General features: G+C 46.5%; 1 protein-coding gene across 2 annotated transcripts in view; it reads right to left on the bottom strand.

Annotated features, from left to right (window-relative positions):
* Positions 1-10,990, bottom strand: part of LOC146064813 (cytochrome P450 2C5-like) — an 83,210-nt gene extending 72,220 nt beyond the window's left edge. Inside the window, exons 1-2 of one of the 2 annotated variants that reach the window (XM_083178706.1) lie at positions 10,638-10,990; positions 7,434-7,539 (exon numbers count right to left, since the gene is read on the bottom strand). The gene's annotated coding sequence lies outside the window, so the exon portion shown is untranslated. The remainder of the gene's footprint in view (positions 1-7,433; positions 7,540-10,637) is intronic. The other variant, XM_083178708.1, reaches the window with a different exon arrangement.
* Between the last annotated feature and the right edge of the window lie 2,941 nt (positions 10,991-13,931).

The following is a 13,931-nucleotide window of genomic DNA, read 5'->3' as shown; positions in this document are numbered from 1 at the left end:
GCTACCTGAGCCCTTTTAAGGGACTCAAGTCCAGTCCAGCCCCGCCAGTGATAGTTTCCTGTTTCCTGCAGGTCACCTGCCATCTTCTTTATCCTGTGTTCCTGGATTTCCAGTTACTTGTTCCAGAGGACTCCTGCATCCCACCTTTGTGGTCCTGGTCTGAGTTCCTGTGGTCCTGGTTCCTGCCATTCTCCTTTTGGGTCTGCAAAGTGTCTCATCTCCTGGGTACACGTGTGTCCTTATGGTTCTGGTTACATAAGTGCTCCATTCTTGGAGCCCAGGCATTATTCTTTTGGTTTCCCTTTGCTTCTCTGCAGGGCAGTGTGTCCGCTACAATGGCTTTGGTTGCTTGCCCTGGGCCAGGTGTTCGCAGTGCATGCCGCAGGGTCCCATTTACCCCACCGGGGTTCTTTTTCTGTGGTTTGTCCTTGTTCTGTAGTGTAGTTTGCTGTGCATTGTGTGTTGTTATTTTATATTGCTTTGTTTTCTTAGATTTGTGACTTGGTCACGTGTGGTCTGTGACGTGGTCGCCAACTCATTTCTGTTTCCCCGGTATTGGCTCAGGAGCTGTTAGCTTGTGTAATCCCAGAGAGGACCTGTTAGCCAGTTTCTCATTTTGGTCTGCTCTGAAGAATCGACAGTACCTTGTCCTCCATAAAACCTGGTTGCACCGGAATTGGGGCGGAATTAATTAGCCTCTTCGGTACTTGTGAGTTATCCGGGCTGCCGATTTCTAAATCGGGTCGGATCGGGCACATCGCATCGCATCGCATGCGACCATCGGATGCGATGCGATGCGATGACCCGATTTTTCCATAGGAATCAATGTTAAAATGGACTGAGTCCATTTTAACATGGAATTCAATGGGAAAAAGGGGTCCTTTTCATACCCCTACTATCCAAGTGGGCATGGAGTTGGATATAAACCTGTGGCGAGCGTAGCGAGCCACCGAGCCCGAAGCGTGGCGAGCGTAGCGAGCCCCGCGAGGGGACACAGAATACCGTCCCCTCGCGGGGCTCGCTTCGCTCGCCACGCTTCGGGCTCGGTGGCTCGCTACGCTCGCCACAGGTTTATATCCAACTCCATGCCCACTTGGATAGTAGGGGTATGAAAAGGACCCCTTTTTCCCATTGAATTCCATGTTAAAATGGACTCAGTCCATTTTAACATTGATTCCTATGGAAAAATCGGGTCATCGCATCCGATGATCGCATGCGATGCGATGCGATGCGATATCGCATCGCATCTGATTGTATGCCTTAACTTAAGGCATACAATCAAAAAATCGGCAGCCCAGATAACTCACAAGTACCGCCTCTTCAAATGTGGCTATTATAGGAGAAGCTTTAGCATCAGCAGCCTTCAGTGGTGGATTCCCGGGAGGCCGATGATAGTGTGGCCGAAATACAGTCCCCTCCACTTGTAATGTATCATTCAGCAGCAGCCCCGCTGCTAAATGTGGCTCAGCCTCCTCCGGCCAATGTCCTCCGGCCCACTGTCATCTTCTTCTGACACTGCCCAGCCTCCTCCTCTAGTCTCCATAGGGTACCGTAGACCCAGTAGTGGAATTAGGGGGGCCTGTCATTTCTGGCACTTCCGCTGGTGCTGATGGAAATGCCCTACTGCCACCAGTCCAGTGCTAATGACAGGTAACCCTGCTGCCGCTACCAGCATTCTTGTGTTTCCTAAATGGCACCGGCAGCACTGCACCAGCTCCTGCACATGCACACCCGAACAGCGGCTCCTGACAGGGAGAAAGCAGCAGCGGCAACGCAGCTCCATGCGCCAGGGACGGGGATGTCAGCAGTAGCGGTGGTCAGCGTCTCCATGTGCCAGGGCTAGCCGGGGATGTCAGCAACATAAGAGCGACAGTGCATGAATGTATGTATGAATGAGAGTGATTATGTATGTATGTATGAGAACGGGAGTGTATGTATGGATAAGAGCGGGAGTGTATATATGTATGAATGAGAGCAGCCAGTGTATGTATGTATAAGAGCGACAGTGCATGTATGTATGAATGATAGGAGCAGTGCATGTATGTACAGTATGAATGATAGAGGCAGTGCATGTATGTATGAATGATAGAGGCAGTGCATGTATGTACAGTATGAATGATAGAGGCAGTGCATGTATGTATGAATGATAGAGTCAGTGCATGGTTGTAAAAGAGCACAGTGCGTGTGTGTGTATGAATGAATGCAGCAATGTATGTATGTATAAGAGCGACAGTGCATGTATGTATGAATGATAGGGGCAGTGCATATATGTACAGTATGAATGATAGAGGTAGTGCATTTATGTATGAATGATAGGGGCAGTGCACGTATGTACAGAATGAATGATAGAGACAGTGCATGTATGCATGAATGATAGAGGCAGTGCATGGTTGAATAAGAGCACAGTGCATGTGTGTATGAATGAAAGCAGCAATGTATGTATGTATGTATGTATGTATGTATAAGAGTGACAGTGCATGTATGTATGAATGAGAGCAGCAATGTATGTATGTATGTATGTATGTATAAGAGTGACAGTGCATGTATGTATGAATGAGAGCAGCAATGTATTTATGGATGGATGGATGTATGTATGTATAAGAGCGACAGTGCATGTGTGTATGAATGAGACAGCAATGTATGTATGTATGTATAAGAGTGACAGTGCATGTGTGTATGAATGAGACAGCAATGTATGTATGTATGTATAAGAGTGACAGTGCATGTGTGTATGAATGAGACAGCAATGTATAGTATGTATGTATGTATAAGAGCGACATTGCATGTGTGTATGAATGATAGGAGCAATGCATGTATAAATGAATGAGAGCGCCTATTAAGTGTAAGGGGGGCCCTTTAAAAATTTTGCTATGGGGCCCAAAAAGTTCTAGTTACGCCCCGGATGACAGGTACCCCCACTGCCGCTAATGACTGGTACCTGCTGCTGCAGTGCTAAAGATAGGACACACTGCCGCCTGCATTAATAACCGGACCTGCTGCTGCCTGCATTAATAACAGGTACTTACTGCCATTGCTTATTAAGGAACCCCCGCTGCCGCTGGCACTAATGACAGGGACCCGCTGTCGTTGCTGCACTGATTATGGGAGCCACTGCCGTCGATACTAATTACAGGTACTCCAGCTGCCGAAAGCATTAGTGATAGGGGCTACCCAGCATGTATTGTGAGGGGAGGTAGAGAGGTTTGGTTCAGCACATGAATACCTCTGCTGGGGGTGTGTAGAGATACAGTGATGCCTGTTGCAGCCCCCCTCTCATTGGCTCCCAGGGTGTACGCATGCTCGCGTCTGCACATGTGCAGACTCCGACCTTCGGGGATAGGGCAGAATTTGGATCCAAAATAATGTGTCTGAATCGACCCCTCTTTTCACTCTGAAGGATTAGGAGGCGCAAAGTAATTTATGTAACTTTCAAACACCTGCCTGCTCTCCCTTCTCTACCACCCCCTTTCCTCCTCTACCACCCCCATCTCGTCCTCTACCACCCCTCCTCCCCTCCTATACCATATCCTCTCTCCCATTAACCCCTCTCCTCCTCTACCACACCCTTCACCTTCTCTACCACCCCCTTCTCCTCCTCTACCACCCCCCATCTCCTCCACTACACCCCCTCTACTCCTATACCACTCTCATCTCCTCCTCTACACCCCCTCTACTCCTATACCACCCCTTCTCTTCATCTACCCCCTCATCTCTCCCTCTACCACCCCTGTCTCCTTTAATACCCCACCTCATTCCTCCTCTACCACCACCCTTCTCATCCTCTACCACCCCCTCTCCTCCTCTACCACTCCCATCTCCTCCTCTACACCCCTCTACTCCTATACCACTCCTTCTCTTCATCTACCCCCTCATCTCTCCCTCTACCACACCTGTCTCCTCCTCTATCACCCCCTCTTCTCCTCTACCACCAATGTCTCTACATCTACCACTCCTATTCCTCCGCTACCACCCCACCACCATTCCTCCTCTACCACCCCCTCTCCTCCTCTACCACCTCCTCTGCTCCTATACAGCCCTAGTCTCCTCCTTTTCTGCCGCCTCGAAATCCCCGTCCATTGTAGCAATACAGGGTCATACAGTATAGTAGCAGTAGGGGGTTTAGGTACTGTAGCATGAGGTTCATTTGCCGAAAAAGTGGCCACCAAGTTACAGTATGGTCTTGTTTATTGTAACCATGCCCCAAGTATGATGAAAATGAGGGTTCTGGCTCACCTAATATACAAGAGAAGAAGAGGGTATGGATCCGCACAGACTAATACATTGATTTTATGTATATCTAAAAAACATAGGAGAAACCAATATATTGGACTACTAATAATAGATTGAAGTAGTCATGGATTGGTGGTGTGCCCAACACATTCAGTATTTGTAACTGAGTAGAGGGGGGTGTCTGCAAGAAGCAGACCAAAAGACAAATGTGCCTTTTTGGGCGCACTCTTTATTGTATAGATTCGATATGATTACTGCATTAAAACATAACTTTTAATAGGCTTCTTCCACTAAAATATTGGGAGCATTCATTAATTTACAATCAATCATTTGATGCATATTAAATTGACTGTCCATCAAAAATCAAAAATCACATATAACATTGAGACAAGACATGGACAAACATACATTTAGAGACAAGCTGTACTATTCGCTTGTCTTGATGTGCAACATAGTCTCTAGTCGCACTCTGAGATTTAATAGCCTCAGCAAAGTATCAATTTATCTATAGTGTTATCAAATCTCTTCGAATATTAATTGCCTCAGCAAAATATCAACTGATGGCTCAGCCGCTTCAGCTCTGACCATCTCTCATGCTCTTCAATTGTAATACAGAGCCAGTTACTGCCCCTTATAATCAGGTGGAGAGGAGAGAAACCCTAAATAGTGATTAGAAATGAAGAAGAATGACCCCCGTGAGCAGTACTCCTACAACCGGTGGCTCCTGAGTAGCTACTGTTCATTCACCCGTCTGAGTTACCAGCCAGTCAGTTCGCCAAGAGTCTCCTCTCTGGCTAGTGAGCTGGCCCCATCCAGACACTGCTGGATTCTGGCCTATAAGGGGGGGTTTGTAGGTAACCTGTTGGACTGAGTGTCGAATGAGAGTACCAGGTTGGTTGTTATATGGGAGTTATGGTATAGTGCACTTCTGCTTTCCAATTCAGCTTCGTGAATCTTCTGGAGAAGATTGGCCTATCGTATGAGACGTGCTCCCTTTCAGTGCAGTGACTTACATACTCAATCTGCTAAAGTGTATTGATACAATTAATGAGATTGCGCAGGCTAGGTGTATGCTAATTGTTTGAATGATCAAATTCACATGTGTCTTAGCCATTCACGGAGCTCACATAGCCAACACAGGCAGTGACCTGCACCTTTAAATGAGCAGACTCTAATGGCAAAACCTGGATAGCAAATCTCTATAGACTTAAGTTATCATTCTATATTGGTCAAATCTATGCTTGTTCACACAGTCATCCCCATTGCAGCTCCGGGGTGATTGTTGGTAGCAGACCCCTCATTTACTGAGCAAATACGGCTTATGATTCACTCTCATGCTTCACCAACAGTAGCTCCTTGATGTGTTTATTTGATAGCAGCTTATTCTATTTTTCATGCTCAAATTTGTGTGGTTACAGTTGGATTTACAATGTCAGATATGTGTATGTGCTATTTTCAGCTGATATAATAATGTGCACCAATTGACCTCCCACCAAACAGTCAGGTTGACTAAATACAGAGAGTGTCAATTAATGCACAACTGTAACAATATCCAGTATAACTGTGACTATTGTCTGAATACATGCATATAGTCTATACTGTATCCATTTTAGATAAGAGCTACACAGCAAATGTCAGCAGTGATTTAACATTGAGGTAATTGACTGCCCTGCATATGAATATATAAATAAACTTGTTGCAACCCCCCCCCCCTCTTTTTGGGGACAATCTACCTAAATTAAGGGATCACCAATTGGTTGGATGTGTTTTGATACATACTGGTACATCCAGAGTGATGCTGGATTTAAGTCCTCCATTGTAAATTGCTATACAGTACCCGGAGGCGAGTATGATTTTCTAATATAATCTCCATCTTTTTCTTCTCCTATTTCAAATCCCACTTTTATCCTATCCAAATCTCTCCTTATATGTTGGTTAGGCATCCATGTATCTGGGACTCTCTCATCAGTGATTCGATGCTTGCAGATCTCTGAAAGCAGAAGTCCCAACAAATGGTAAACTGACAATCTGTCACTGGTATTCACTTTTTTCAAAAACACTCTCTCATCCATTTAGCCCGGAGTGTCTCCCTGCAATACTGAAAAGCACCAGGGTGACTCACGAAGCTGAATTGGAAAGCAGAAGTGCACTATACCATAACTCCCATATAACAACCAACCTGGTACTCTCATTCGACACTCAGACCAACAGGTTACCTACAAACCCCCCCTTATAGGCCAGAATCCAGCAGTGTCTGGATGGGGCCAGCTCACTAGCCAGAGAGGAGACTCTTGGCGAACTGACTGGCTGGTAACTCAGACGGGTGAATGAACAGTAGATACTTAGGAGCCACCGGTTGTAGGAGTACTGCTCACGGGGGTCATTCTTCTTCATTTCTAATCACTATTTAGGGTTTCTCTCCTCTCCACCTGATCATAAGGGGCAGTAACTGGCTCTGTATTACAATTGAAGAGCATGAGAGATGGTCAGAGCTGAAGCGGCTGAGCCATCAGTTGATATTTTGCTGAGGCAATTAATATTCGAAGAGATTTGATAACACTATAGATAAATTGATACTTTGCTGAGGCTATTAAATCTCAGAGTGCGACTGGAGACTATGTTGCACATCAAGACAAGCGAATAGTACAGCTTGTCTCTAAATGTATGTTTGTCCATGTCTTGTCTCAATGTTATATGTGATTTTTGATTTTTGATGGACAGTCAATTTAATATGCATCAAATGATTGATTGTAAATTAATGAATGCTCCCAATATTTTAGTGGAAGAAGCCTATTAAAAGTTATGTTTTAATGCAGTAATCATATCGAATCTATACAATAAAGAGTGCGCCCAAAAAGGCACATTTGTCTTTTGGTCTGCTTCTTGCAGACACCCCCCTCTACTCACCTAATATACAGTACAGTACTGTACAGTATCACCAATCACTTTCCCCCGAAATATTTTTTTTTGGGTGGGGTGGGGGTGGGGATGGGGGTGGGGGGCTACATGTCCATGCCTTGCCATATAGTAGTTTTAGCATTCCCTAATAGAAAAACTGTCAAGTCATGATGGGACTTGTAGCTTCACATCGTCAGATCGTCAGAGCACCACAGTACTGTGTGTGGGTAGGAGGCATGGACAACAGAACACCATATGAATTGCAGTACATATGTGATACACTGCCGGTGGGGGTAGATAACTACCTTGAGTCGCTGGATACTCCTGGTTCCACACCGATTCTTCGCCGCGTCGGCTGCAGAGATCACACCACCCTAGGAACTCAAGCAAGGCGCACAGCAGGTACAACCGCTTATGTTTTATTTAGTGAAAAGAAATGAATAAACAATGGTCAAAGTATCTTAAGGCTGTAACCGGCCTAATCATCCTAGCACTACAATACTTACCGTACACCCGCCTAGCAGGATCCTAGGTCACATGAACATCAACATACGCCGCGGTCCTTCCGCGTCACTGGCGAGTGGGGACACACCTCCCGCAAACCCTCAACTAGGTGCAGGGGTAATGTCCTCACTGGCAATACCGGCAATTCTCTGTGGGCCTAGCCACCTATTCTAATATGCTAATAACCCAACACAGATGATACATATGTAACGGGGGTTATCCGTGCTAGATTTTGAATAACTGTAATGTGCCTCCACCCAAGCCTCAAAGGTTATGTTACTCAGGAGTAGGCTTGGGACAATCCCCTGAGGTCAATTAATATGCAATGGTAATCAATATAGTACGTAGCATGTAACAACAATTTCATTAGTATATGAATTAGACAGGTAATGATGAATAAATAAGGTTTTATTTTCTCAGGAACTCTTCTTAGTCCTCGACTCCTTCAAATGAAATCTCAAATTAACCAGAAAATGTGAATGAACATTAACATATTTTGTCACAGAACATTTATGCACACAGCCTTGCTTGTAGCAATTATCATTTCTCAATTACTGACACTAAACCCTTCAATACCAACTTTGACTCTTCCCTGAAGATATTTCTCTTACGGCCACCTACCCCTTATAGCTTCTCTATGCCCACGTCACCTCCCCCAACTCTCCACACTCACACTCACACACACTCAATATTAGTTTTCTGACACTATAATTTAACAATGGCAATTACATTTCAAATTATTTGAGATCTCAAATTATCCCTTTTTTAGTTTTGTAAAAGTGCACTTTACTCAGCCCGGGCTGAGGATGTCCTGCAGGAGTTCAGTCAATGGCTGATGTAGTTACTGTATTAGTCGAATTTGAGGCAAATGGTGGTTATACACCCATAGTCCTGCAAATTAGCTATATTGTACAGCTGCTTAGTAGTTTGTGTCTATCCATGGAATGATCTAGGTATATAACACTCCTTAATGCTGGTCGCTGGTTAGATAACTGAAGCCATTGGTGACTGTGGAGAAGTAATAGGCAATCCTGTATATATAGTGATGATAACCTGTATACTGCAGCTCCTATTAGTCTCTGTCTATGGAACAAGGCAGATTAAGGGGTCAGTTTACTTTCCTCCTTTCTCTGTGCTCTCTGATAAAGAACTGTCAGGGGTGTTCAAGAGATGCCAGGTCTGTCAGTCATATGGAAGCAATATCCAATCAGGGAATATGATGGTTTAGAGCTGCAGAAAGGGGGTACTATCACTAGTTTAACAGCTGTTATTTTGCCTCAGCCGAGGTGAATTGTAGGATCAGCTGTGCAGCACTGTACTGCTTTACAGGATACACTGTCCAGCGAGCTTATAGACTGTGCCTGACTCCTTATACACACTGCTGTATACACTGTCCAGTGAGCATATAGACTGTGCCTGACTCCTTATACGCATTGCTGTATACACTGTCCAACGAGCATATAGGCTGTACCTGTCTCCCTCTCCCTGAGGTAGTTCAGTTAGTGAGGTGAGTCCTGTGACAGGGTGCTGCTCTATGTGGTAATTGGTGAGTCCTGTGACAGGGTGCTGCTCTATGTGGTAATCGGGGAGTCCTGTGACAGGGTGCTGCTCTATGTGGTAATTGGGGAGTCCTGTGACAGGGTGCTGCTCTATGTGGTAATTGGGGAGTCCTGCGACAGGGTGCTGCTCTATGAGGTAATTGGGGAGTCCTGTGACAGGGTGCTGCTCTATGTGGTAATCGGGGAGTCCTGTGACAGGGTGCTGCTCTATGTGGTAATTGGGGAGTCCTGTGACAGGGTGCTGCTCTATGTTGTAATTGGGGAGTCCTGTGACAGGGTGCTGCTCTACGTGGTAATTGGGGAGTCCTGTGACAGGGTGCTGCTCTATGTGGTAATTGGGGAGTCCTGTGACAGGGTGCTGCTCTATGTGGTAATCGGGGAGTCCTGTGACAGGATGCTGCTCTATGTGGTAATCGGGGAGTCCTGTGACAGGGTGCTGCTCTATGTGGTAATCGGGGAGTCCTGTGACAGGATGCTGCTCTATGTGGTAATCGGGGAGTCCTGTGACAGGGTGCTGCTCTATGTGGTAATTGGGGAGTCCTGTGACAGGGTGCTGCTCTATGTGGTAATTGGGGAGTCCCGTGACAGGGTGCTGCTCTATGTGGTAATTGGGGAGTCCTGTGACAGGGTGCTGCTCTATGTGGTAATTGGGAGTCCTGTGACAGGGTGCTGCTCTATGTGGTAATTGGGAGTCCTGTGACAGGGTGCTGCTCTATGTGGTAATTGGGAGTCCTGTGACAGGGTGCTGCTCTATGTGGTAATTGGGAGTCCTGTGACAGGGTGCTGCTTTATGTGGTAATTGGGGAGTCCTGTGACAGGGTGCTGCTCTATGTGGTAATTGGGGAATCCTGTGACAGGGTGCTGCTCTATGTGGTAATTGGGGAGTCCTGTGACAGGGTGCTGTTTTATGTGGTAATTGTGGAGTCCTGTGACAGGGTGCTGCTCTATGTGGTAATTGGGGAGTCCTGTGACAGGGTGCTGTTTTATGTGGTAATTGGGGAGTCCTGTGACAGGGTGCTGCTCTATGTGGTAATTGGGGAGTTCTGTGACAGGGTGCTGCTCTATGTGGTAATTGGGGAGTCCTGTGACAGGGTGCTGTTTTATGTGGTAATTGGGGAGTCCTGTGACAGGGTGCTGCTCTATGTGGTAATTAGGAGTCCTGTGACAGGGTGCTGCTCTATGTGGTAATTGGGGAGTCCTGTGACAGGGTGCTGCTCTATGTGGTAATTGGGGAGTCCTGTGACAGGGTGCTGCTCTATGTGGTTATTGGGGAGTCCTGTGACAGGGTGCTGCTCTATGTGGTAATTGGGGAGTCCTGTGACAGGGTGCTGCTCTATGTGGTAATTAGGAGTCTGTATAGACAGAATGGATGACTTGTTGATGAAGGAAACAGCGCTTTGGACTGCTGATAACACCTTACCCAATGTGATTTGTGGTGAGGGTTACCTTAATGTCCTTTTGTTACCTCAGGATATTCCCTCTGCCGGCAGCTACACTGATAGTCTCTTGTCCAAACTCTGTCTCACTACCTCAGTCACCGTATACTGGTCCTGATAAAGAATTCAGGACTGGTCAGCTGCTGCGATCAGGCAGGGAAAGGGTGCAGAGCAGGACCTCATAATCAGCTGGATACAGGTCACTAGCCCCCTGTCACCAGGCTGTTGTACTTCCTCACAGGATGGTTCCTCAGCTCTATTCTCTCATTTCTCTAGTGCCAGTCACAAACAGGGCTGCCTTCCCTGCACACAGTAGCCTGTCAGTCCCTCACTATGCTGCTCTGAGCAGTTTCTCTCAGGACTCCTCCCAAAGGTCACATGCTGACCCCTCTGACTGACTTTCTGCTGAGGGGAGGGGCTAAGGCTCAGATGTTTGCCACCCAGCACTCACTCCATCAGGGAGTCTTGAAAAGGCCCACAGTCCCAGATCCCACCTCTGCCAATGGTGCATGGGCTCCTAACAAGCCTTTAATGTTATTAATTGAAGAACCAACCAGTCCCATAGTGTCCTTTGTTTAACAGGAAAATACCTATAACAATTATTAAACAATTTAAATATTCCTGTATCCACCACTATGTGAATACCTCCTATGCCATATTTATATATAATTTATATATGTTTAGAATGTAAACCTAACAGGTGGATAAATGCAATTAACTGGTTACACATACAAAACGCAGGGGTGAATAACATACAATACGACAGGCAAATATATCTTAACAATACCATTCCTGGGGAAATCCCGCCTAGGAGTACAGTCCAGAACGCTGTCCCTGGGATGAAAGGCGAATACTGGATCCTTTAAATAAATTAGTGAATAACTCCGTGCAACCCGAACTTTGGCCACAAGACGGCAGTGTTCCCTTTGTTAAGCCAGTGCAACAGCAACGTCTCTACAACTTGCAGTAAGGTTCTAACTGAGGTCCCCTGAAGTGGAGGGTTAATTCCCCTGCTCGCAGGGGACTGGTTTGAGGCTCCTCGGCACTATAAATAATAACAGGGCTAACTTCACCCTGCTTGGGGCATTCTTTTGGTGCCCGGCGTTATGAGGGCTCTGTGCTTTAGGGCTGGCAACCCCTAATCTGCTGGTGGGGTGCTGAGGGTACGTGGGGTAAGGCAATCCGGTGCGGTTTTGGGGTATAGCGGTGCTCTATGGGAGCCAAGAGGTGCCATGCCGTGGGGTGCAGGCGGATAGCCGGCTAAGTGGGGGACTGCGTGAGGACAGTACCTGATACGGGAACACGTTGCAGGCTCCTGCCCGTCACGCTTCCACCCACGCGGCGTCTGGTCGGCTGTCAGTCGGCGCTGGCTGGCACTCCATCTCTGGAACAGCAGGATCTCTTCTGTCTTCGGCCAGAGGGCGTACTAGTGTGGGCGCTGCAGCGTTGCCGCACTCAGTCACCCCTCCGGCTGCTGGATCCCAGGCTGGACGCGTCGACTCTGTCTTCTCGCGGCGGGGTTGGAGGTAAGCAGGCTCCTCCACCCATCCTCTTCTCTCTTCCTCCCCTCTGGTCAGGTCTGCCGCCATCCGGGACAATTCGCTTCCCTCTCTCTGCTTCCACTCTCTCCTCCCGCCCACACGCTGCGGGTCACCCCGTCCTCTCCGTGCAGCCACCTCTGACCTCCTCTTCACTTCCTCCCTGCTGCCATACGTCCTCCAGTGCTGTCACTCAGCCTGGGGACGCTTTCTCACGCTCCCCAATGGCATGGGTATTAACCCTGACCCTGCCAAAAGGACGTGGCCCAGGCTGGGGTGCCACATATACAGTATGGGATATGGTCTAGTGTTCATTCTATCACCCGCCATCTTTGAAAATCCATGCAGTCACTGTTCCTTGCTTGTGGTGTCACTGTCTGCTGTGGTGTCTCTAGCACAGGTCTGGTTTGCATATCAGTGCTGATCTACTGCACAGACCACATTGTGCTAGGCCCAGGTAGGGAACAGTATCTGCATGGATTTTCAAAGGTAGCGGGTGCTTGAATGAACACTACCGTCATTTGGTCTACAGCATTATGGTCGACAAGCATATGGTCGACATCATTAGGCTGACATGCTAAAAGGTAGACATTGGTCTAGGTCAGCGGGGGTGTAGGTCGACATCCCTTTCAGTCAACAGATAATAAGGTCAACATGGCTTTGGGTTGACATGGGCAAGGTCGACAATGAAAAGTTCAACAAGCCTGAAAATGGCATGATTACAGTAATGTACAGTAAATACTGCAGTAAATGCCTCTGGTTCTGCGAACATAATCCAGTATTTCATACACATACAGTACTGTTCAGTATGTTCACATAGCGACAATCTGTGCTGGGTTTTCCTGAGGTACTGTAGGGAAAACATGCCCTTGTACTGTAGCTTTATCCTGCCCCATCAAGACTTACTGTACCACTGAAAGGTTTAAACATAATGGTGCTGACTCTGTTTTGTGTTATTATCCACCCTAGTACACTAAAGGGGGTTATTCAATACCAGCTACTTTATTGACAAAACACAGTATTGACCAAAAATATTGTACTTTCTTTTTCTTAAAACATACAATACAGTGCAGGATAAGTTTTATTTATGCATGTACAGTATATTACATTACATTTCATTCAATTACGTCAGGCAAGACCCTGTACAGATGGTTTGCAGATGGGGACTTACAGTACAGTATAATACAAAAAAAAAAACACAGTACAGTAAATCAATCAGTACAAATTCCTAATACAGTATTTTATGTACAGTAATTTACAGTACAGTTCTCTGGGCCAAACACACTTGATTTTGCTGTTGGCGGGGTAAGGGGATGGGAGAGAAGGAGAGAGACACAGGACAAAAGAGTGTTGTAATGTACAGTAAGATCATAAACATATTTTTTTTTTTCCATTTCATTGGCTGTCCTTTGTTCTCTGGGCCAAACACACTTGATTTTGCTCATGGTAGAGTTGAATGGTGGGTGGGAAGAAGAAAGAATAATAGCATTAGTACTGAATGGTCACAACAATGCTTTCAGGGGGGGGGGAGACACATGTTGGCAGGGGAATGGGATGGGAGAGAGGGAGAGAGACACAGGACAAAAGAGTGTTGTACAATAAGATCATAAACTTACTTTTTTCAGGCCAGTGGTTCTTCCTTGTTCTCTGACCCTAGCAAACTGCATTTTGTACTGTACAGTACTGTATGTCATGTAAACATTGAAGGGAGGGAAATGAGTTGTGAGGTGGACAGTGAGTCAAGGGCATAGGTACAGTACAGTATA

The sequence above is a fragment of the Crinia signifera genome, chromosome 3 (assembly GCF_055691185.1).
Source record: "Crinia signifera chromosome 3, ASM5569118v1, whole genome shotgun sequence".
Lineage (NCBI taxonomy): Eukaryota > Metazoa > Chordata > Amphibia > Anura > Myobatrachidae > Crinia > Crinia signifera.
This window is presented reverse-complemented; position numbering and strand designations above follow the sequence as displayed.